Source organism: Alligator mississippiensis, chromosome 16, assembly GCF_030867095.1.
Source record: "Alligator mississippiensis isolate rAllMis1 chromosome 16, rAllMis1, whole genome shotgun sequence".
Classification (NCBI taxonomy): domain Eukaryota; kingdom Metazoa; phylum Chordata; order Crocodylia; family Alligatoridae; genus Alligator; species Alligator mississippiensis.
This window is the reverse complement of record NC_081839.1, coordinates 18142833-18164119: the sequence shown is the minus strand read 5'-3', so window position 1 is coordinate 18164119 and position 21287 is coordinate 18142833. Positions and strand designations below refer to the sequence as shown.

At 49.7% G+C, this 21287-nt stretch overlaps 1 long non-coding RNA gene and 1 other non-coding gene across 2 annotated transcripts; one reads left to right on the top strand and one right to left on the bottom strand.

Moving 5' to 3' along the window:
• Window positions 1-1234: 1234 nt before the first annotated feature.
• On the bottom strand, window positions 1235-6237 carry LOC132246484 (uncharacterized). Its single transcript, XR_009457807.1, has 3 exons — window positions 5938-6237; window positions 1887-2131; window positions 1235-1804 (listed from the first exon to the last, which is right to left on the bottom strand). It is a non-coding gene; the product is annotated as an uncharacterized LOC132246484 (long non-coding RNA).
• Window positions 3855-3926, top strand: TRNAT-UGU (transfer RNA threonine (anticodon UGU)). The gene has a single exon. It is a non-coding gene; the product is annotated as a tRNA-Thr (tRNA).
• Window positions 6238-21287: the final 15050 nt, after the last annotated feature.

Genomic DNA, 21287 nt, shown 5'->3' with positions numbered 1-21287 from the left:
ACCTGGGGCAGGCTGTCATGGGGTAGGGGGATGGGTGGACCCCCATCTCTTCCTCTCTCTCCTACTTGCACTCCCCAGCCCTGTGCCCAAAAAAGCCCAAGCCCCACTGGTGACCCCCCTCCCTGCAGCCCCGGGGCATCTCCAGGGGGCTCGACTCCGTCCCAGGGATTCCTCCTGAGCACCAGGATGGGTCTGACCCCCTGGTCAGACCAGGACAGACTGGGGAGCTTTGCCTGCCTTCGTACTGTGATCCTGGCCTCTGCCTGGGATCCCTGGGGTGTAGATTAACAACCTGTCGCAGCATCCAGCAGACGAGCACCGTGGCCCCCTGCTTTTCCTGGGGCAGGATCAGGTGCAATGTCTGCTGCGGTGTCAGGCTTGTGCAGTTTGGCTAAGAAGTTGGATGCTGGGTTTGTCTGGGCTGGTTTGGACAGGGCTGATGCTGACTCAGGCGGCGGCTGGACTGGAGGTGACCTCTGCAGGCCCCCTCAGCCCCTCTCTTCTAGGATTTCCATGATGTGAACGTCCCCTAGAGCCGCGGCTCCCAACCTTTTTAGACTGCGGGCTGGCAAACCGCAGACCAAAAGCAGATCCTTTCATAGATGCAATTGCATGGACATTAGGGCTGGGGGGACCTGGTAAGATCACCCGGTCCAGCCCCCTGCCCCGGGGTAGGAAGTCAGCCAGGGTCAAAGGAGCCCAGCAGGATAAGTGTTTTGTGAAAGTGTCCGGAGTAGGTGATTGCACCACGTCTGGGGGAGCCTATTCCAGGCCTTGGGGGCTCGGATAGTGAAGAAGTTTTTCCTTATGCCACCCTAAAGCAATCTTGCAGGAGTTTGTGACTGCTGGACCTTGTCATCCCCTGGAGTGGCGGCAGCAAGCGGGGTGGCGGCAGTGGAGGTGGGGGTGGCGAACACTGCCCGGTGCTTGGCAGCAGTGGTGGTGGCCAGCAGTGATCAGAGGGCTGGATCGGCACCTGGCTGGGGGCGTCTGGCCCAGCGCTCTTTGCTGCCCAGGCAGGGGGTCGGACTCGGTGATCCATTGAGGTCCCTTCCCACCCTAGCATCTATGAATCTGAATTAGTGCTTCAAGTGTACCATTTTATCAGCCTTCAGACCCATGAAACTTCACATTGTGTCAGGAGAGCACACTGCCAATCTCCAAGGTGTTTAGCGCGTGGGCACTGCTTTATAGTTACTTTTTTAAATGTCTGTATGAACTGGTCACCTCAAGCTCCCCAAATGACTTTTTATTCTGCTACTTCACCCCCCTTTTCCAAACGAGGCCATGGAGCCTCTCTAACAAATGGAGCATGTCTTTCACTCTTCTGTGACAAAACGGGTTTGATCTGATCTTCTTATGCCGCTGCTCCTGTCCCTTTAGTAGCACACCGAGAGGGCACCGAATCATCAAACCCGGGACTGGAAGAGACGTCGGGGCCGTCCAGTCACCCCCTGCTCGAGGCAGGATCACCCCTACAAACCCGGCCAGCCAAGCATCGACCCTGTTCTCACGCCTTGGCAAGCATGGAGATGGCACAACTCTCTGGGTAGCCCGTTTCCATGCTCACAAAAACCTAAAAAAATCACCCTCATATAGTGCGAAAGGTCTTCTATCGAACCTAAATGTCCCCTGCTGCAATTCTTGATTTCCTCTGAGTCTGTTTCTGTGGCTGAAGAAAACAGGACACGTCTCTGTCCTCTCCATGGCCACCGCTCAGGGATTTGAAGACATCGAGCTCTCGAGGACTAATCTCAGGACACAGTCGCTCAACCAAGATCCGTCCGTCTTCCAGTCCGTTCATCTAAAACGAAAGAGATAGTGCCGTTATGGTTAAGGAACCAGGCAGGAAAGGTAAAATGAGGATGGCAGAGAAGGAGCACTACCTCAAGGCGCAGTAAGCATGTGATATCCATGAAAGATCCTCTTCAGCCGCAGCTCTGGTGCACAGACAATAAATGGTGTTTGTTAGGAGCTGTTGTTGGAGTCCCTTTCCTCAGCCGCTGTCACAGTGCCCTGGAGGGAAACCCTGGCAGGGTCCAGTCCTGGTTGGAGTCCCTCTTTGTGAGCACCATCAGGTCGTGTGCAAGCCCAGCCCTGTCTCACACCTGGAGGCTGATGCAGCGTGTCTCTAGTGGGTTATGGAATAGAGAAAATCCCACACAATTTACTGATTCATTTTGATGCACTGGCTGAGGGAGTAGTTAGCTTATTGCACGATTTCACAAGGATTACACACTTAATTCATACAACACAATTTTATTTTAAAACTCTTTGCTACGCATATAACACTGCTTAGCTTTAAGAAACACCACAAACATTAAAAACACAATAATTACATATATCAGAAACAATGCTCCAAATGCACTTCCTTCCCAGACAATGCTATAAGAATTAGTATTACAAAAACTACAATTACAACTAAAAGTTGAATTTGAATCAATACTATTATTTTTCATATTATACTTACAATCCTAGAATTCCGAGAAGCCAAACACCTAAATATGGTTTCATTCCTCAGTAGTACAATTTAATGGGTTGGCCTCAGTAGTACGGTTCAATGGGCTCACCTCAGCAATACAATTCAATAGGCTGGCCTCAGCAGTGATAGGACTAAGTCCCCTTCCTTGAGTCCCTTTCAGGTGCTAATGAACTGAAAGCTGGCCCATGAGGGTGTCAGCTGGACACCCAGCCGGATTCAGAGGGATTCTGTTCACTGTGTGCTGGTGTCTGACTGCAGTGTAGTGTTACCTTAATGAACTGATTCCTGGCATATGAAGGTGTCAGCCTGTACATGCTGATCAACCCGGCCAGGTCAGGCATGTCATGTTAATGTGTGTGTGTGCATTTGACTGATTTAGTGGCTGGTGTGTGTGTGTGTGTGTGTGTGTGTGCATTTGACTGATTTAGTGGCTGGTGTGTGTGTCTGTGTGTGTGTGTGTGTGTGTGTGCGCGCGCGCATTTGACTGATTTAGTGGCTGGAGGAACCCAGCCCCACTGAAACGGAGTCCTGCAAGATAGCTCCATTGTGGGTGAGCGCTTGCAGAAGGCAGAGATACAGTCCGTACAGAAACACAGGTAACACAAGCAGCACATTGATAGAATTGCGAAGACCCTAGAAATGTACCCCTAATAAATGAGCACACCCCAAAGTGACAGGCAAATCTGGTAACAGCTGGGATCATGGCTGGAAATCCATTTTGGGCCACCCCACACCATCTGGGCCAGGCAAGACACTGGTCATCAATTCAGTCTGTAATCTCAGCCCAAATGCCGGGTCCTTAGTCAAGCGTGTATACTTAGTACCATGGGAATGGGGGGCTCTTAGTTGGCAGCCTGGTATGAAGAAACCACGCTCTGGTCTGGGCCAGACTGATAGGTGGTGTCTGGGAGAGTCCCCCGGTGCCATAGAGGCATGGTGTGGGGTGGCCCAAGAAGGATTTCCATCTCTAATCCCAGCCCACAAGGAATTCCTTCCTTGAGCCTGTCTACTTGGTACAGTGGGGATGGGGGAACTGGCCCAAACAGTATTTGCAGCCGTAACCCCAGTCCAAAACCAGGTCCTTATTTGGGTCCATGTACTGAGTACAGTGGGCACGGGGGGCTGTCAGTTGGCAGCTTGGCATGCAAAAACTGCACTTTGGGCCAGGCAAGACTCCGGTTGGGGGGTGTGGGATAGTATCCAGTGCCACAGAGGCATGGTGAGGGGTGGTCCAAAGGGGATTTCCTGTTGTCAACCCAGCCCAAAACCCAGTTCCTTATTCAAGCCCATATACTTAGGACAGTATTTGTGGGGGCTGCCAGTTCATGGCCTGGCACAGCCAAACCATATCTTCAGGCAGGCAGGAGAGAAAGGGGATGTAGCTCAGTGGTAGAGTGTGTGCTTTGTATGTATGAGATCCTGGGTTCAATCCCCAACATCTCCACTTTTCATGGGGAAGCAGGGCAGGCCCTACAAAGAGAGGCTAGATGGCCTGAACCTATTCAGCCTCCACAAGAGAAGGCTGAGGGGAGAGAGCCAAGGGGGGATCTGATGGCCATTTACAAACACCCCAGGGGGGACCAGAGAGAACTGGGGGAAGCTCTGTTCCCCCCAGGCACCACCCAGGGTTACTAGGAATAACACCCTCAAATTGTTAGAGAAAATGCTCAGGCTGGACATCAGGAAACATTACTTTACATTTAAGGCTGCCAGGCTCTGGAATGGGCTCCCAAGGGAGGTGGTGCTCTCCTACCTTGGGCATCTTCAAGAGGAGGCTGGGCAGATATTTGGCTGGGGTGATATGATCCTGGCACCCATTCCTGCCTGAGGGAGGGAGTCGGACCTGATGAGCTGCTTAGGTCCCTTCCACCCCCAAGTACTATGATACTATGACTCTGGTCAGAGATGACCAGGAGAGTCCCCTGGTGCAACAGGGACATGCTGTGAGGTGGCCCAAAACAGATTTCCAACCATAATCCCAGCCCAAGATCCACTTACTTACTCAAACCCACATATTTAGTACCGTGGCTGGGGGGAGCTGTCCGTTGGCATCCTGGCAGGGCCAAACCAGGGCAAGCTGTGGGCAGAGATGTCCAGGGGAGTCCACTGGTACCACAGAGTGATAGCGTGGGGTGGCCCAACAAGGATTTTCATCTCTGATCCCAGCCCAAATCCCAGTTCTTTATTCAGGCACCTGAAGTTAGTGGCGTCTGGGCGGACTATCAGCTGGCAGCCTGGCACAGCCAAACCGTTTCCTGGGACGGGCAGGACTCTGCAGAGGTAACCAGGAGAGTCCCATGTGCCACAGAGGCATGGCGTGGGCTGGCCCAAGAAGGATTTCTAGCTGTGATCCCAGCCCTAAATCCAGGTCCTTATTTGGGTCCATATACTCAGCACAGAAGCTGGCACGCTGTCGGTTTGCAGTCTATCACGGGCAAGCCGCGTTTTGGGTCGGGCAAGACAGGTGAGAGACGTCCAGCAGAGTCCCCGATGGCACACAGGTCTGTCATGGGGTGGCCCAAGAAGGATTTCTGGCTATAATCCCAACCCCAAAACTAGTTCTTAACTCACGCCCATATATTTAGTACAGGGGTGGGGGGTGTCAGCTGGCAGCCAGCACGGCCAAACCGCACTTTGGGCCGGGCAAGACTGCGGTCAAGGTGCTTCGGGAAAGTCCCCTGTGGCACCAACAGGCTGTTTGGGGTGGCCCAAGAAGTATTTTGCCCCATAATCCCATCGTAATCTGACCTTTATTTAGGGCTCTGGACTTGATGAAGAATATTATTTTGCATATTAATTAGCAAATGTGCAATGAAATTCTCTCTATTCAAAATGTGTAATTCATTTGTAACAAGCTTTGATTGGGTCTAGATTAGCTTTGAAAAAGGAACTGGGAATAAGCAACCACCTTCAGCCTGGTAGGCGGGTTGGAGGAGCCGGGGCCCCGCAGGCAGCTTTGGGCTTCTCCCCAGCCCCCAAAAAAGCAGCCAGAGATTTATGTATTTATTTTTAAAAGGATTTTTACCTCCCCAGAAACTCACCCCCGACACAAGCACGAAATGCACGGAGGGCGAATTGCAGCGGGTGACCCAGAGTCAGAGTTAACTGAAGAAAAGGGGAGGGGAAAAGAAAAGTCGTTCACATCCATCCAGCGCAGAAAACACACCGGCTTTCAAAAACAGGAATGCTATATAGCCAGTCACGATAATGACAATACTATATAAAGAATAATTATGATAGAGCAGTACCGCAATAATAGCGATTAGCTGATGCCCAGCCCAGGGCTTCTAGCGCCCACGCAACTGTTTTGGAAGCTGGATATACAGAGCACGTTTTTCACGCCCAATAATGTTAAAAATCATCTTATTAATGTAACGAAGATCATGCACCGCTAGAATGAGGAATAATTAGAATAGTAAGCAACATGAACGTTAATTAGTAATATGTAAACGTACGGTAATTAGTGAATAGCCACGTGTAAAAGGTAACACTAAGCATCCAGGAGGCGCTGAGAAGGGGGGTCCGCGGCTGTTCTGGGGCTGGGGTCGGGAGGGAAGAAGCAGGCGGCCCCGGGGCTCCCGCACGCCGGCTCGGGGCACGTGCAGCGCCGTGTGGGCGGGCGGGCGGACGGCTCCGCGCTGCCTCCCCGGCCGTATCCTGAGCCCCTGCCCGAGCCCGGAGCTGCGCTGCGCCTCCCGCCGCCGCTGCCCCCGGGCCGCGCTCCTCCGCGCCTGCACAGCGGGTCGCGCACCCTTGCCTAGGCCACGCCCCCTGAGACGGAGCTCCGCGCCCACACAGCTGGTCCCACACATGGCGCAGGCGCCCTTTGGCCAAGCCACGCCCCCCGGGCCGGCAGGTAGGGGGCGGGGCCAGGGAAGGGGCGGGCGCTTAATCTTTCCATGCCGGCGTTCATTGGCTGGGAGGCGGTGCGCGGGCCGGCAGGCGATTGGGTGCGGTGGACGCCCGTCTGGGCTGAGAGCTTTTAAATACGACTGTAGGCGCCATAACGCGCCACGCGGTCGGGGAAGTTGGTCGCGGGCGGTTGTTGGTGCCGCGCCTCGGCGGCTCCGGGGCCCTCGGCTCGAGATGGGCTCAGGCCTCCAGGAGCAGAGTGACCAAGTGTGTCCCCAGCGCGTGAGCGTCCCCCAGCCCTGCTGCAGCAGCGCGGCTGTGTGGAGGGCGCTTTCCTTAGATTTTTATTAATTTATTTACTATTTTTAAGTATTTCTTTTCAAAACGTGGGTTGGAAGTTGTATCTAAACCAGACAGGGGCCAGAATGTCCTGTTTTCCCCACGCCGAGCTGTAGAGGAATAAAGAGCAGCCAGGAGAAAAATGACTCTGTGCGGGGGAAATGGCAATGGAGAGTGGCGTTCTCGGTAGTGCAAGGGACTAGTACTGTAGTAAAAATATGCTATGATATAATCATTATGATTATTATAAAAGCTTTGAGTAGCAGCTGTGTGCTTTGAGTAACAGCTGTGTGATAAAAATATCTCATGGACCTTTGTGATAGCTGCACAAGGTCTCACGGTTGAGTTATGGGCTACTTTTTGGCTGCTTCTTCTCTTCCTCTTCCTATAGTAGATAAACCTTAGACCTTGTCATAATAAAGAATAATTGGGATAGCGCTTGGCGAGGCTCAAGGCTTCCTGTTAAAATACGAAGATTGATGCTTGCTCTGCACCTAATTAGCCATTATCCTTATCTAATGTCCTAAAGTTACACTAAGATATAAGACATCAATTTGGCTGCAATGCTGTCTCAAGAATTATGAATGTATTAAGCTTTGCCAAAATGTATAACCAATCATATATCGCTACGCAAAAACCCTTTGACAAGAAGTATAACCAATCATGTATTGCTACGATTAAAACACCCCCTATGTTTATGTGAACTATAAAAATGGGACTTAGAGCATAGTCGTGGTCGGCTCCGCTTTGGGTAAATTAACCCCTCAGTCGACCTGTTTGTACAAACAATAAACATAAGATGGACTCAGCCTGACTGTGTGTGACTCTCTCCTTGAGGTGGATTGGAAACAGCCTCCAGGGGCACGAAACTAGCCATTTTGGCAACAGTACGATCAGAGGACCTAGATAATAAATGCCTTCGAGGTAATGACTGCAAGCTCGTATCAGGTGTAACGGTGAAGCAGTGCGAAGCCTCTAGGGAGAGAGAATATGGTCAGGGTTACCCAAGCAACAAAGCTTGAATGCCAGAAATTAGGAGGCTGCAGTACGTATTGGGCCATGAAGACCTAGACAGAAGTCACTAATGTGGGTATCAAAGGAAAAAAACGGTTTAGTGATTACTCCAAAGAAGGCAGCGGGTTTTGCCATGATCTGATACAAGGGTCCAGAACGGCGGTTCTGAACCTTTTTCAGTTGACGTACCCCTTGGTCTCCGAGTGAGACTTCACGTACCCCCTTTCTATGGGAAATTAATTTTTATGTCAAACTACATGTACTCGTGTATTATAAAAACAGCAAGATACTCATACAAAGACTTCTTCATTTTAAACAAGGTTCATTTATTCAATGCACATAAAAAGTTGTACAAAAAACCACCACTTGGTGTCAAATGGCAAAACATGCCCAAACTTATTAGTGCAAACAGTGCTGCTGCTTACTATCAACCAACATTTTAATTGGAGGCAACATTTTCGAGAGCGCCACATGCACGTCATGTTCAGCTTTCAGTTTGTTCCTCGCTTTGGTTTTTGCAAAAAGCACTGAAAATCCCAACTCGCAGAAATGGGTTGTGACAAACTGTGGTAGAACTTGGTAAGCTCCCTTGGTCCGAGTGGGATATCCCTCCCCAAGTCTGCACCAGAATCGATCCAATTTCATTGATTCAAAATCGACACGAAGTTTCTGATTATTGCGCAAATCAAGTAGCAAATGTTTTGCCAGGTCGGCATCACTGATTTGTTCAAGAGAAGCGGTAAAAAGGCTCCTTACCCAAATGTCAGCTGCCTGAATAGTTGGGATAATTCCTTCTGTGGTGACTTTCAGATTTTCAAGATGCATAATAATACTCTCGGGGTGTAGGTTGTATACGTGTTGGTCTTCGTTCCATCCAGGAAGAGCTCACACCAATTGCTGAAACTTCTTCAGCCTGACAAAGGGTTTTTGAACCCAAAAGCTTGCTTAAATTTTTTTTCCAACTATTTAAGTTGGTCTAACAAAAGATCAGATTCACCCAAAGAACCTTGTCTGCCTAATAATACTCTCACAGACTTTTGGTTCCCCTGGATGCCCTGGATCTAAAGTGATTTCATCAAAGAGAGGAAAATTGGCCAAGTTACTGGAATTCCCTCTTCTTCCCCAGAGAGCCAACTTCTCTTGAAAGCATTTGACTGTTTTGTCCTCCAAGATAGTCACTTCTTCACCTGGGACTGAAATGTTCAACGAGTTTGGACTGAAATGTTCAATGAGTTTAGAATTGTGAACACATCTGCGAGGGATGGCAAACAACCCACAAAGTTCGGGCCTATGAAACACTGAAGCAGAATTGATCTGTTTTCATGCAGAAACATTTCAATTAAATCTCAAAGTTCAAAAACTCTTGTCAGAACTTTTTGTCTGGATAACCAGCGCACTTCTGTGTGAAGCAGAAGTACAGTGTGTTCAGAACCAACCTCTTCTTCGCACAGCGCTTTGAACATGCAGTGATTCAGTGCCCTTGCTCTGATCAAGTTGACAGCCTGGATAACAACATCCAACATGTCTTTCAAATAAGAGGGAGGAGAATACAATGACTAGAGATCACATTTGGATTCACCTTTTTGACGAGAGCGGTGAACTCTGAATATTTCCCCAACATAGCAGGAGCACCATCAGTACAAATAGCTCCTACAAGGTCCTAGGAAAGGCTGGAAAAAAGGAAAAAATTCATTCATCATAGCCGTAATGTCTGGTGCCTTCGTTGTTTCTTTCAGCAGTTCACGAAAGAAATTCTTCTTTGACATGATTCTCATGCACATATCGAGCAAAAATGAGAAGTTGTGTGCAATTTGAGACATCAGTTGATTCATCCAACTGCAAGCCAATTTTACCAGACTTTTCTTGACTTGCTCCACTACTTGTTTGTGTATGTCTTCTGACACGTCCTTGATTCGGTCGTGAATGGTGTTGTATGGGGGATGTGTGCTATTTTTAGTTGTGCATCTTTACCAGACATCAGCTTGGCCATTTCCATGGCACGGTTTCACCAGGGTCTCTGCGATGGTATGCAGTTTTTTTTTCTGTGGCTATCCTTAATGCCACGCGATAACGAGCCTCCAGCGTTGGCTTCTGAATGCAATCTGGGGAGTAAATCCATGATTGGAAAGTGTGCTCTTGTTTCAAGTTGTGATCGCTTGATTTTTAATAAAGCTTCTGGGTCTTTAATGTTTTCAGAGTGAACAGTCTGAAGGTGCTCTTTAAGTTTAGATGGCTTCATATATCCATTGCAAAGTACCTTTTGAGCGAAGGAAGCATTGTGGCTTCTGTAAATCATCTGTATCAAGCATAAACGTAAAGCCAAACTGCACATGCAAATCCTAGTAATAACACTTCTTTGACATGATAAATCGATGGACGAAGCAAGAATTCAGTCCCTGAAAAATAGTGCAAAGTAAAACCCTTAAAATATACATCATAGGTTGGTAACAATGTAAAACTGAACATAGGTACTTACCAAAATGAAAGGAAAAAGCAGATGTATACTGTTACTTGCGTGGAACCGCCACGTGCATAAAAAAAATGACATAAAAAACTCAAATGCAAACATGACAACTTCGAACGCACAACCACGTTCAAAGACTTGACTCTACACGACTGAGCGACAGGTGTTTGGAGCAACGTTTCTGGTGCAAGGTTGAGGCATGGAGCAGGAATACGATATCTGGTTTCCATGTGCATGTGCATTTTAACGACACTAAGGCCCCAGCAATTTCAAATTGTCAAGACATTTTTTAGGCTCTTCGACCTGTGTTAGACGGTGTATGAAATCTATCTCACGTACCCCCGATGAGGCTTCATGTACCCCCTGGGGGGTACATGTAGCCTGGTTCAGAACCGCTGGTCTAGAACTTGATTCTCAATCGGGGGCCGCAGCAAACCCAATTCACAAGAGAAAACTAGACATTTCAAATGGGAATCTGTAGTATTAAAAACAGCTCTGCCCTGCCTGTGGCGATTGATCTTTCTGAGCTCTTCGCAACAGAAAAATTATTCTTACTTATGTCAAAAAATGAGCGAAAGTTAATCGCTGGCATCCTCCATGGGGGGCCTTGAGTCTAATGGCCAGTACTTGGGCATCTAGTGTGTGAGGTACTTCAGATTGAGATGAGTTTCACAGATCTTCCAAGTAAACTTTTTAGAAATTCTTGCAAGCTAGCTTGTGGTATCATACCCCGCGATGGCATGAAAACCCAGCAGAGTCCGTCCCTTAGTTCATCACAGCACTCCACCTTGTGCACAGCAATGTATTGTTAGTTCTTGATGGGCTTGCTCTCATCCACAGCTCACTGCTGAGACGAGGCCAGAATGCAATCAGTAGCAATAGGACATCGGTGTCACTGCTTGTTGTTGTGGAAAACATGCAGCAAACTTTTGGGTCAGGTCAGCAGAAGCTTTATTTGGATAGAGCTACCACATTGTGACAATGACTGTGTTATATCCTTCTGACTTTGCTTCAGAAAGAAGCAAGATCACGCGGGTGCCTGCCGCCTCTTGTGCGGAGTGGAGGTGGGCCGTGTTTCTTGCAGTTGAGGAGGCAGCATAACCATCATTACCACCACTGACTGTTAGTTCTGTGTCACCACATAATGTTTGCTGTAAGCGTTCCCTTTTGAGGAACCTAACAAGTGTTTGCATGCCTTGTTTTCCTTGGATTCAATCACTGTTCTCCATTGCACAGGCAACATGACGTCCCTGCTGCTAATTCCAATTCTTATTTTCTTCCTTTCCAACTCGACACTTTCTAGTAACATCCTTGATCAATGGGTCTTTGTAACAGTCGAACACAACATCTACCCTGCTGCAAGGTTCCTTGAACTTGGACACGATATTCACCGCAAAAGCATCCACGTGGTCTCCAAAAGTCACTGCATCCTTGGGTTTTCCCACGGCCCGAACCACAGCCACACCATCAATCACTACACATGTTGGAGTCAGGGCTTCTTTCAAACTTGGCTACAAAATATTCTCTTCCAAAATGGAGAGTAGTTAAGCTTTGTTTGCTGGTCTCAAGTTTCCGTTTGTTGTAGCCAGTGATAGCAGTACAGTAGAGAGTTCTTGCCTCAGGAGGTTATCGACATCCATAGATACAAGCAGGCGTCTGAAAAGTTCACGATCAGCTCTGATGACTGAGGTCTGTTGTTTTGTGTTTTTCTGTTGCTAACTGTACTGGAAGCAAGAGTTTTTAACTTTGAGATTGGTGCATGTATGGTGACAGCTTTATGCACAAGTTGATCAGCAACAAATGTCTCTAAGATGTTTTGTCCTAACTGCTGTGCATTTAGCACGCCTTGTATAATTGGTTCTTGGGGAATGTCACCAGTAGTGAGGCACACCAGCTCTGGGGATTCCCTGTTGAACACTTGGAATAACTGGAACTTAGTAGACAGCTTTTTAACATCTTCCTCATCCCTTGTCTGTGCTTTTGCCTGTCCATGCTATAACTGCTAGTGTTGCAAAGAGCATTGCGTAAGCGTTGCAATAGCTGGCCTGCTTAGTCCTAGGCCTTGACATATTCTTTTTTCCTGCTCGCCTAAGTGGCCTTTTTGGACATCTACAGTGTATTTTTAGTATTTGCACATCCAGAGGCACTCTGGCTCTGGGTGCATAGCCACACACATGTGGCTGACTATCCAGACATTTTGCATCAGATGGCTGTTAGATCCCTGACTCCATGCAGAGCCCAACAACTGGGGAGACGACTTGTGCGTGGATCCTGTTTGTCACTAGCCAGAGCAAGCAGGGAGCAAACACCAGCACACATTGCTCACAACAGCTTTATTCAACATGGAGCCAGCTTCAGGCCAGGTCCCAAAAAACACAACCAACTGGGATCTTGCACTGAACAGCAGGGTTTTTTTACATTTTACACACCTTGGTTCATGCCCGTTAACATTTACTCCACCTTGGTTCCTCCTTTGTTCCACCCATAGCTCCTCCTATCTCAAGCTCCGCCTCTGTTTACTTCATTAGCATGCAATTACCTATGCATTTCATGTATTTACATTCTTGAGAAAAGCTGCTCACAGCAATACGTGCTGCCAAACAGTGCAATGAGCCAAAGTGCATGATTCAAGAGGTTTGGGAAAGAGTGCCATGTAACGTATTCACTAGAACATGGCAGTAGGTCACGTTTTGCAAAAGCTCTCTTCAAGGCACCGTTATTTGGGATGTCAATCAGTGCCATGTGGAACGTGTCAGGAGCATTGGTGGCATCCGCTCCAAATGGATCTGCAAACAGCTTCAACTCATCGCTGCGTTCCCTGAAATCCACAAATCTTTGTTTGAATTCATCCAGCAGACGGCCGATCAGTGCAGAATACTTGTCATGGGTCACAGTCTCAGCACATCTTGTTAATAGTATTGCTGATGAAGTGGCGCTGGAGGGGATCAGGCCACGGGTCAGATGCCCAGCTGGAAACATTGAAAAGGGCTAGCTGAATGAGATGAGGGAGGCAGAAGGAACTTGATGAGGCTGGAGAGCCTTGGTAGCCTGGAGGAAGGCACTGTTTGTGTTACAGCCTGGAGGGAGAAAGGCTGAGTACTGTTTATTAGCCTGGAGAGGGAAGAGGGAAGTTTTTCTGTTTGAATTCCTTTGCTGAGAAACCTTCAAATCAAGGACCTGGTTTGCAAGTTAGAAAGAAGTGTGGCTGACTCAAGTGAGATGTGCTGGGAGAAAGCACTACAGCTCCCAGTGTTGAGTGTCTTCATAACAGACTTAGTTGTGCAGGGAAAACTCCGGTTCCGGTTTTGGAGGTATTGTAGAGGAAGTAGTAATATGGGAGTATGTCTTGGCCGTGTGGGACAGGGAAATGAACGGTGGATGATGCCTCTGATTCCTGGCCCGGTTGTGAGGAAGACGATGGTGTTGTTGGCTCTGACAAAATAGGTGGGGAGAGACTGAGGAAAGAAAAAAAAGTTCAGTTTTGGCCTCGTTACTGGGTAAATAAAGCAGTCAAACTTATAATAAGTTGGCCCAAGTTGGGAGACTAGATTTGAAGGGTTGTTGACTGTAACCAAGCTGATCTAAGGCCACAGGCAGACAAGGTTGTTTGGGTGGAAGGCGTCATATCTTTTATTAGACCAACTAAATTGATAGCTTAAGATATCACATCTATCCAAAGAACCTTGTCTCTCTAGATTTGAAGGCCCGTTCTGTTACAGGGGTAAAAACCTGTCCCAGATTGTATGCTTTGTGTGTCCACAGCTGGCATTTGTAAGGCTATTGTTTCGCGTCCACGCCATGCAGTTCTCATGCTAGAGAGTCTACCTGACACATACACCCCCTCCCAAATTTTCCTACCGTATACTGGTATTCTCCATTCCAGATGTCTGGCAGTAACATCATGAAGCAAAATAAGTTGTATACCAAGTTCTGCAGTTTTTCAATACAGACAATGGAAATTTTCTGAGCCAAGAGTTTCCTTAAACATGGTTGTTCATTAAACCCAACGTTTCATTTTAAAAAGTCAAGGATTTCTGTGATATCTTTTGTTGGGCCAGTGCATAGTTGGCAGACCTGTTGGACAAGCCTTTGGTCATGGAGGCTAGGGACAGAAGTTATAAGTGATTGGAAACCAGTTCAAATCTGTAACACGACAGAAGTTCAGTGCACATAAACTGCTTTCAAAATGGCCAAAACTGGTTTAAGATGAACCTGGATGAATGTAATATCAGCCTGAATTTATTTAGGTGAAATTGGTTTACTGAACTTCTCTCCCAGTTCCCCTCCCAATTCAAGTTAACTCAACCCCCCCTGCACCCCGCTACCCCCCAGGGTGAGAGGGCTAGCCTTGTGCAGGCTGTCTGTTCCAGCCAGGCAGGGAAACATGCTGTAGCTTCGCCCGGTTTCTGGCCTGAGCACTGCAGACATATGGCTGCATTTCCAGAATCAAAATGAACACCTGTTCACTTGCTTATTGGTTCAGTCTAATCTGCAAGGTTGAATCGATTCAGCCTTGCAGTTTTGAACAGTCTTTTCTTGCCCAAGTGCCCTTCCTCAGGTCGCATTTGAAACCTGTCCAGTTTGGCCCAGTCTGGCTGAACGCGTAGTGACCCTGCCTGGATTTCGCAGAACAGAACTCGGGCTAGGAGGGATCTCCATAGGTGACCTAGTCCAACCCCCTGCCTGAGGCGAATCATCCTTATCTGAGCCCCCCTATGCAGATCCATAATGCAGCCTCTCAGTAAAACTACCCCCAACCCTGACACCACACAAGCCATAAGGCCCTAACCTGCCACAGGTAACACATGGGGGACGTGGCGGCCAGTGTCCTGCTTCTGCAAAATGTTAATATTCACTTGAGAGATCTCCCATGCCCCCTACTACAGAGGAAGGCAACCCTCTTGCGCCCCCACCGCCCCCCACATACCAGTCTGACCATGGGATCAAATTCCTTCCTAAGCCCAAATAGGAGTCGGTGTGACCGTGAGCGGAGGGACAAGACCCTCTAGGCAGAACCCACCAGTTTTAAGCTCCAGCAGGAGCACTGGCACGCCCCAGCCAAAACCCCCAGCCTTGACTGTAGCCAACACTCAATGCCTCTGAGGAAGGCTTCCAAAAATCAAACAAAGCCTGACGCACATAGCAGAAAGGGTGGGTGAGGGGGTAGTGGGGTGGTGGAGGGATTCCCTCCCAGTCCCATGTGGCAACCAGAAAAGCCCAGAAGCCGGGGAAATATCCATAATAGAACGAGGCATCCCTGCACCTAGATCATTCCTGAGCCGTGGTGTCCAGCTTCTTCTCGAACATCTCCAGTGACAGGATCCACAGCTCCTCCAGGTGTCCGTGCCACTGTCTCACTGCTCTGAGAGTGAAGAAGATTTTCCTGCTATCCAAGCTAATCTTACTTTCCTGCTGCGTCAGGCCATCTCTCCTCCCATGACTTGCTTACCATCTTTGTCGCCCACCCCTGGGCCCTCTCTAACTTCATCCTTGTCACAACGTGGAGCCTAAAACTGCACACGGTGCTCTAGACGAGGCCTGACCAGCACTGAGGAGAGAGGCACCATCTCCTCCAGGGTCTTGCACCTAATGCTTGTATTGATGAATCCCTAAACTTCATGTGTGCAAGAGAAATGCACGGTGAAAAGGAGTTCCCGCCACTCATATGTAAATTTGTTCCCCGCTATTGGCTAGTTCTAAATTATTCCCACATGGCGGCTAGCGATTGGCCTGCTAGCCGTATGAGAGGCTTGAGTGGTTTCCACCCAAGTTGGAGAACTCCAAGGAGAACCCCGCAAGGGAGAACTCTGAGGAGGAGAAGCAGGACTTCACATCCATCTTGTGAAGAACACTAAGCGCGCTGCGGAGTTGATCAAACCCAGTGTGTGCTTAGAGGAGGATACCGGGGCCTGATCAACCTCTAGTCTCTCTCCGTCGCCATACGATCCCTCAACGTACCCTTCCTTGCGCACTCGTCGGGAGTCATCTTTCGGACTCCCATTGTGTATCCAGAGCTCTAATCCAGATTGTTCGTGTTTGTAACTGTAACTTAAGCGAAGTTTTCTCCTGCCTGCACCGCGACCATCTACGGTGTAAGTAAAATAATCTTTAATCAACCGCTACGAGTCCGTGCCTAATTCTAGTCCGTCGTGCCGCCTCTCCCCGGCCCACGCGCCGGGGCTGCTGGCCACAGCCCCGCGTGCCGCGCGCCCCCGAACGCCTCGGACCGCTCCTGGCCCACACACTTTGCACCAATTCAGGCCACTGGTCCACATCCTATCACGCCCCGTCTTTAAGTGCCTTTTCGGCAAGATGAATATGCTTAGCTCCTTCATCCTCTTCTCGTATGATTTGCTTTCCAAGCCCTTTGATCTTCTTTGTCGCCCGCCTGTGGGCCCTCTCTAACTTCTCCACATCCTTTTAAACATGCGAAGCCCAGAACAGCACGTGGTATTCCAAGTAGGGCCTAACCAGTGCCGAGTAGAGAAGCCTAACTATCGCTATCAGTCCCCGTGACTTGCACCTACTGCTTCCGTTGATGCGTCCAAAAAAACCATTGGTCTTCTGTGCAGCTGCATCCCACTGCAGACTCGTATTGAGTCTTTGATCTACCAGGACTCCCCAGTCCTTCTCCTGAGTGCTGCCATCCAGCTAGGTGTCAAATTCTGAATTGGTATTTTGGATTCTTCTCCCCGAGGTGCAGCACCTTGCATTTGTCTGCACTGAACTTCATCCTGCCCGTTCCAGCTCCGCTTTCCAATCTGGTGAGATCCTTCGGAATTGGGCTCCCCTCCTCCAATACTTCATAGTCCTTCCCAGTGTTGTGTTGTCTGCAGATTTGCTCAAGAAGCTGTCTATGCCAGTATTCACATGATCACTGAACACACTGGACAGCACCAGAGCCAGGACAGATGCCAGTGGGACTTCACTCAAAGCCGTCTGCCACTCTGACATGGATCTGTTGATGATTACCTGTTGGTTGTGGCTGTTAAGCCAGGTGTCTAGCAGTCCTGTCCAGCCTGCAGTTCTCCAATTTGTTTGTGAGAAGGTCATGCGGGACTTGGTCAAAAGCCTTGCCGAAGTCCAGATTCACACTATCCACTACGTCCCCTCCATCCATCCAAGTAGTTACCATATTTACCCGAGTTCAAGACGCATTTCAATTTAAGACAAGCCCCAGTTCGATTCTAGATATGGGAAATTTATAAATTGGTTATAATTTTCCATGTATGGCACCTGACTACTGGAGGTTTATCTTAAATTTCTTCTCCCCCACCCCATTGCTGATGTGAGGAAAGTCAGGCATGCGGGGGGAGTGGGGCAGGCAGCAGGAGAGACAAGTGAGTGGACCCTGGCCCCCTGCTACTTGTTCCCCCCAGCTTGCCCCAACTTGCCACCTGCTCTCCCCTCCCCCAGTGCCTGCATACCCTGCCCCTGCCCCCTTCAGTGCCCATCTTCCTTAGCACTTGCTCCCCGCATGCCTGCTCCCCAGGCTGGCTGCCTCCCACATCGTCTTTGCTCCCTCCCTGACAGCATCTGAGGCTCCAGCTTCAGGGCACATCATCGCTTCGGCCCAGCTCCTCAGCGGCCGCTCTGGGGCCAGGGCCAGGGCCAGAGCTACCACTGCTGGATGGCTGGGCTGGGGCTGAAGTGCCAGCGTGCTCCTTCCCCCGGGGCCAGACCAGACCTGGAGCTGCAAAGCAGCGGTGGGGGGTGGTGGCAGGTGGGGGTGCAGCGGCTGCAAGGAGCAGGGGGCTGCTATTGATTCTCTGTAAGTCATTCATTTGAGATCAATTTCTCTCTTTCTGAAAGTCACCGAGTCCCAGCCCCCTGCTCCAAGCAGGACTATCTCCAGCGACATCATCCCAGCCAAGGCTTTGTCTACCCAGGTCTTCAAAACCTCCAAGGATGGAGATTCTTGCCCTGCTCTGCCACCAGATCCTTTGGCAAAGGGCGAAGCAGCTTTAGAGCGCTCCTTCTTGGAAGCTCCTTGAACTGAGGTGTGGATCCCTGTTCATCACCTTCTGTCTTCCTTTGCCAAAGCCTACAAGGTCAGAAATATATTTCCCCAGCTGGAATAGCTCTAGGCTGCATAAAATTTAGCTCGGGTAGAAGTGTCTGCAAATAGTGTCGTTCGAGCCATGGAGTTGACAAAATCTTCTCCGCTCTGATTCCTGGTGACGTGTGCTCCGCTGTGCAAAAGGAATCCCTTTCTGTAGACCAGGAGCTGAGTCCACAGGCCCATTAGTGATGAAGGGAAATCCCAGTTTTAGATTAACAGCTATCAAAGAGTCATCCCTAGTCAGCTTCCAGTCCATTTGGGCCCTGCCTCTGTCCCACAGTTCTGCTCACAGGTCAGAAAAGGGAAGAGACAGCTTGTTTGGAAATGACTATCTGTGTTCTCCCCTTCCTAATGAGGTTCAGTTTTATATCGATGTAGTCACCAATAATCTCTTCCCTGTTGTTCTGTATTTGTCCATAAGTGGCAATATTAGCCCCTCCTATTGCTTGCATCATAGATTCCTAGATTCACAGATGCTAGGGTCGGAAGGGACGTCAATAGATCATTGAGTCCGAACCCCTGCACAGGCAGGAAAGAGTGCTGGGTTTAGATGACCTCCTTTTGAAGACCCCCAGGGTAGGGGAGAGCACCACCTCCCTTGGGAGCCCGTTCCAGACCCTGGCCACTCGAACTGTGAAGAAGTTCTTCCTAATGTCCAATCTAAATCTGCTCTCTGCTAGCTTGTGGCCATTAGTTCTTGTAACCCCCAGGGGCGCCTTGGTGAATAAAACGTCACCAATTCCCTTCTGTGCCCCCGTGATGAACTTATAGGCAGCCACAAGGTCGCCTCTCAACCTTCTCTTGCGGAGGCTGAAGAGGTCCAGGTGCCCCAGTCTCTTCTCATAGGGCTTGGCCTGCAAACCCTTAACCATACGAGTGGCTCTTCTCTGGACCCTCTCCAGGTTATTCACATCCCTCTTGAAGTGCGGTGCCCAGAATTGCACGCAGTACTCCAACTGCGGTCTGACCAGCGCCTGATAGAGGGGAAGTATCACCTCCTTGGATCTGTTCGTCATGCATCTGCTGATGCATGATAAAGTGCCATTAGCTTTTCTGATGGCTTCGTCACACTGCCAGCTCATGTTCATCTTGGAGGCCACTAGCACTCCAAGATCCCTTTCCACCTCTGTGCCACCCAGCAGGTCATTCCCTAGGCTGTAGGTGTGCTGGACATTTTTCTTCCCTAGGTGCAGCACTTTGCATTTCTCCTTGTTGAATTGCATTCTGTTGTTTTCTGCCCATATGTCCAACCTGTCCAGATCTGCTTGTAGTTGTTCCCTGCCCTCCGGCGTGTCCACTTCTCCCCACAGTTTTGCGTCATCCACAAACTTGGACAGAGTACACTTCACTCCCTCGTCCAAGTCACTGATGAAGACATTAAGGAGTATCGGTCCAAGGACCGAGCCCTGCGGGACCCCACTGCCCACACCCTTCCAGGTCAAAATCGACCCATCCACCACGACTGTCTTGGTGCAACCCTCTAGCCAGTTCACCACCCACCGGACCGTGTAGTCATCCAAGTCACAGCCTCTTAACTTGTTCACCAGTATGGGGTGGGATACTGTATCGAAGGCCTTCCTGAAGTCTAAGTATACAACATCCACCCCTACTCCTGCATCCACGTGTTTTATAACCTGGTCATAAAAAGAGACTAGATTAGTCAGGCATGATCTGCCTGCTACGAACCCGTGCTGGTTTCCCCTCAGCATAATTTGTCCTGCTGGGCTCTCACAAATGTGGGCCTTGATAATTTTTTCAAAGACTTTGCCAAGGATGGAGGTGAGACTGACTGGCTTATAGTTGCCTGGGTCCTCCTTCCTCCCCTTCTTGAAAATGGGGACCACATTGGCCCTTTTCCAGTCCTCCGGGACTTGGCCTGTGCACCACGAGTGCTCAAATATTCCCGCCAGTGGCTCTGCAATGATGTCAGCCAGTGCCTTCAGCACCCTCGGTTGGAGCTCATCCGGGCCTGCCGACTTAAAGGCATCCAGTTCCTCCAAGTGACTCTGCACCATCTCAGGGTCTACGCATGGCAGTCTGGCACCTTGCTGCTGCCTCTCTACAACCCCAGTGAGAGACTTGTCGTGCCCCTCGCTTAGGAACACTGAGGCAAAGAGCTCGTTGAGTTCAGCCTTGTCCCCCTTGTCTGTCACCAGTTGCTTCTGCCCATTGAGTAGGGGTCCTATTCCTCCCTGGGCCTTCCTTTTACTCCCTATATATGTAAAAAAACATTTTTTTTGTTATCCTTCACTTGGGATGCCATCCTCAGCTCCATGGTAGCTTTGGCCCATCTAACTGCCTTCCTACAAGCGCAAGCAGCGGGGGTATACTCCTCTTTGGTGATCTCTCCCTGTTTCCACTTTTTATATGCTCCCCTTTTAGCCTTGCTCCCCTTTTAGGTTTGGTAGATCTGTCTGTTCTGTCACCCTTGGGGCAGACCCCAGGGGCCCAGGTGGAGGTGGGAATGAGAGGGAAAAGCCTCCTGCCCCTTGGGCACCAGAGACCTGCCCTCAGAGCCCACTACAGCCCCCAGGCAGCCACAGCCCTCTGCCCTGCTGGGATGAGGCCATAAAAGGCCCAGTTTTGCCCCCCACAGGGCGCATCTACACAAGACGTTTACTGCAGAGCTGTCTACGTGGCTCTGCAGTAAATGTGTCTGTGTCTACACAGGTGCCACTCCTAGGGTGCCTGAAATGAATAAACTCTGGAGCAGGCAAGTACTTGTAAATACAAATACTGCAGCCGGGCTGCAGCTCCCTGCAGGTCTGTATAACGGGCCAGGCGGGGAGCAGACATTTTTTGTGTGCAGAAACACACATGCGGATGCTGCCCGGTTGGCTGGGCATGAAGGTGCCTCGGTGCTGCGGCTGGCTGCCAGCTAGCCCTGCAATGAAGCACGCTCATGCCCGGCCCAGCCCTTCTGCAGCGCGTTGCAACAGGGTGGGAGCAGCCATGGGCTGCTGCCAGCCAGGGCTGTTGTGACCGGGCTCAATGTGCTGTGCAGGAATAAGCCCTGGGACAACATCCCCTGGAGTTTATTGCTCCAGGGTGCACATTTTACACAGCATGGCCAG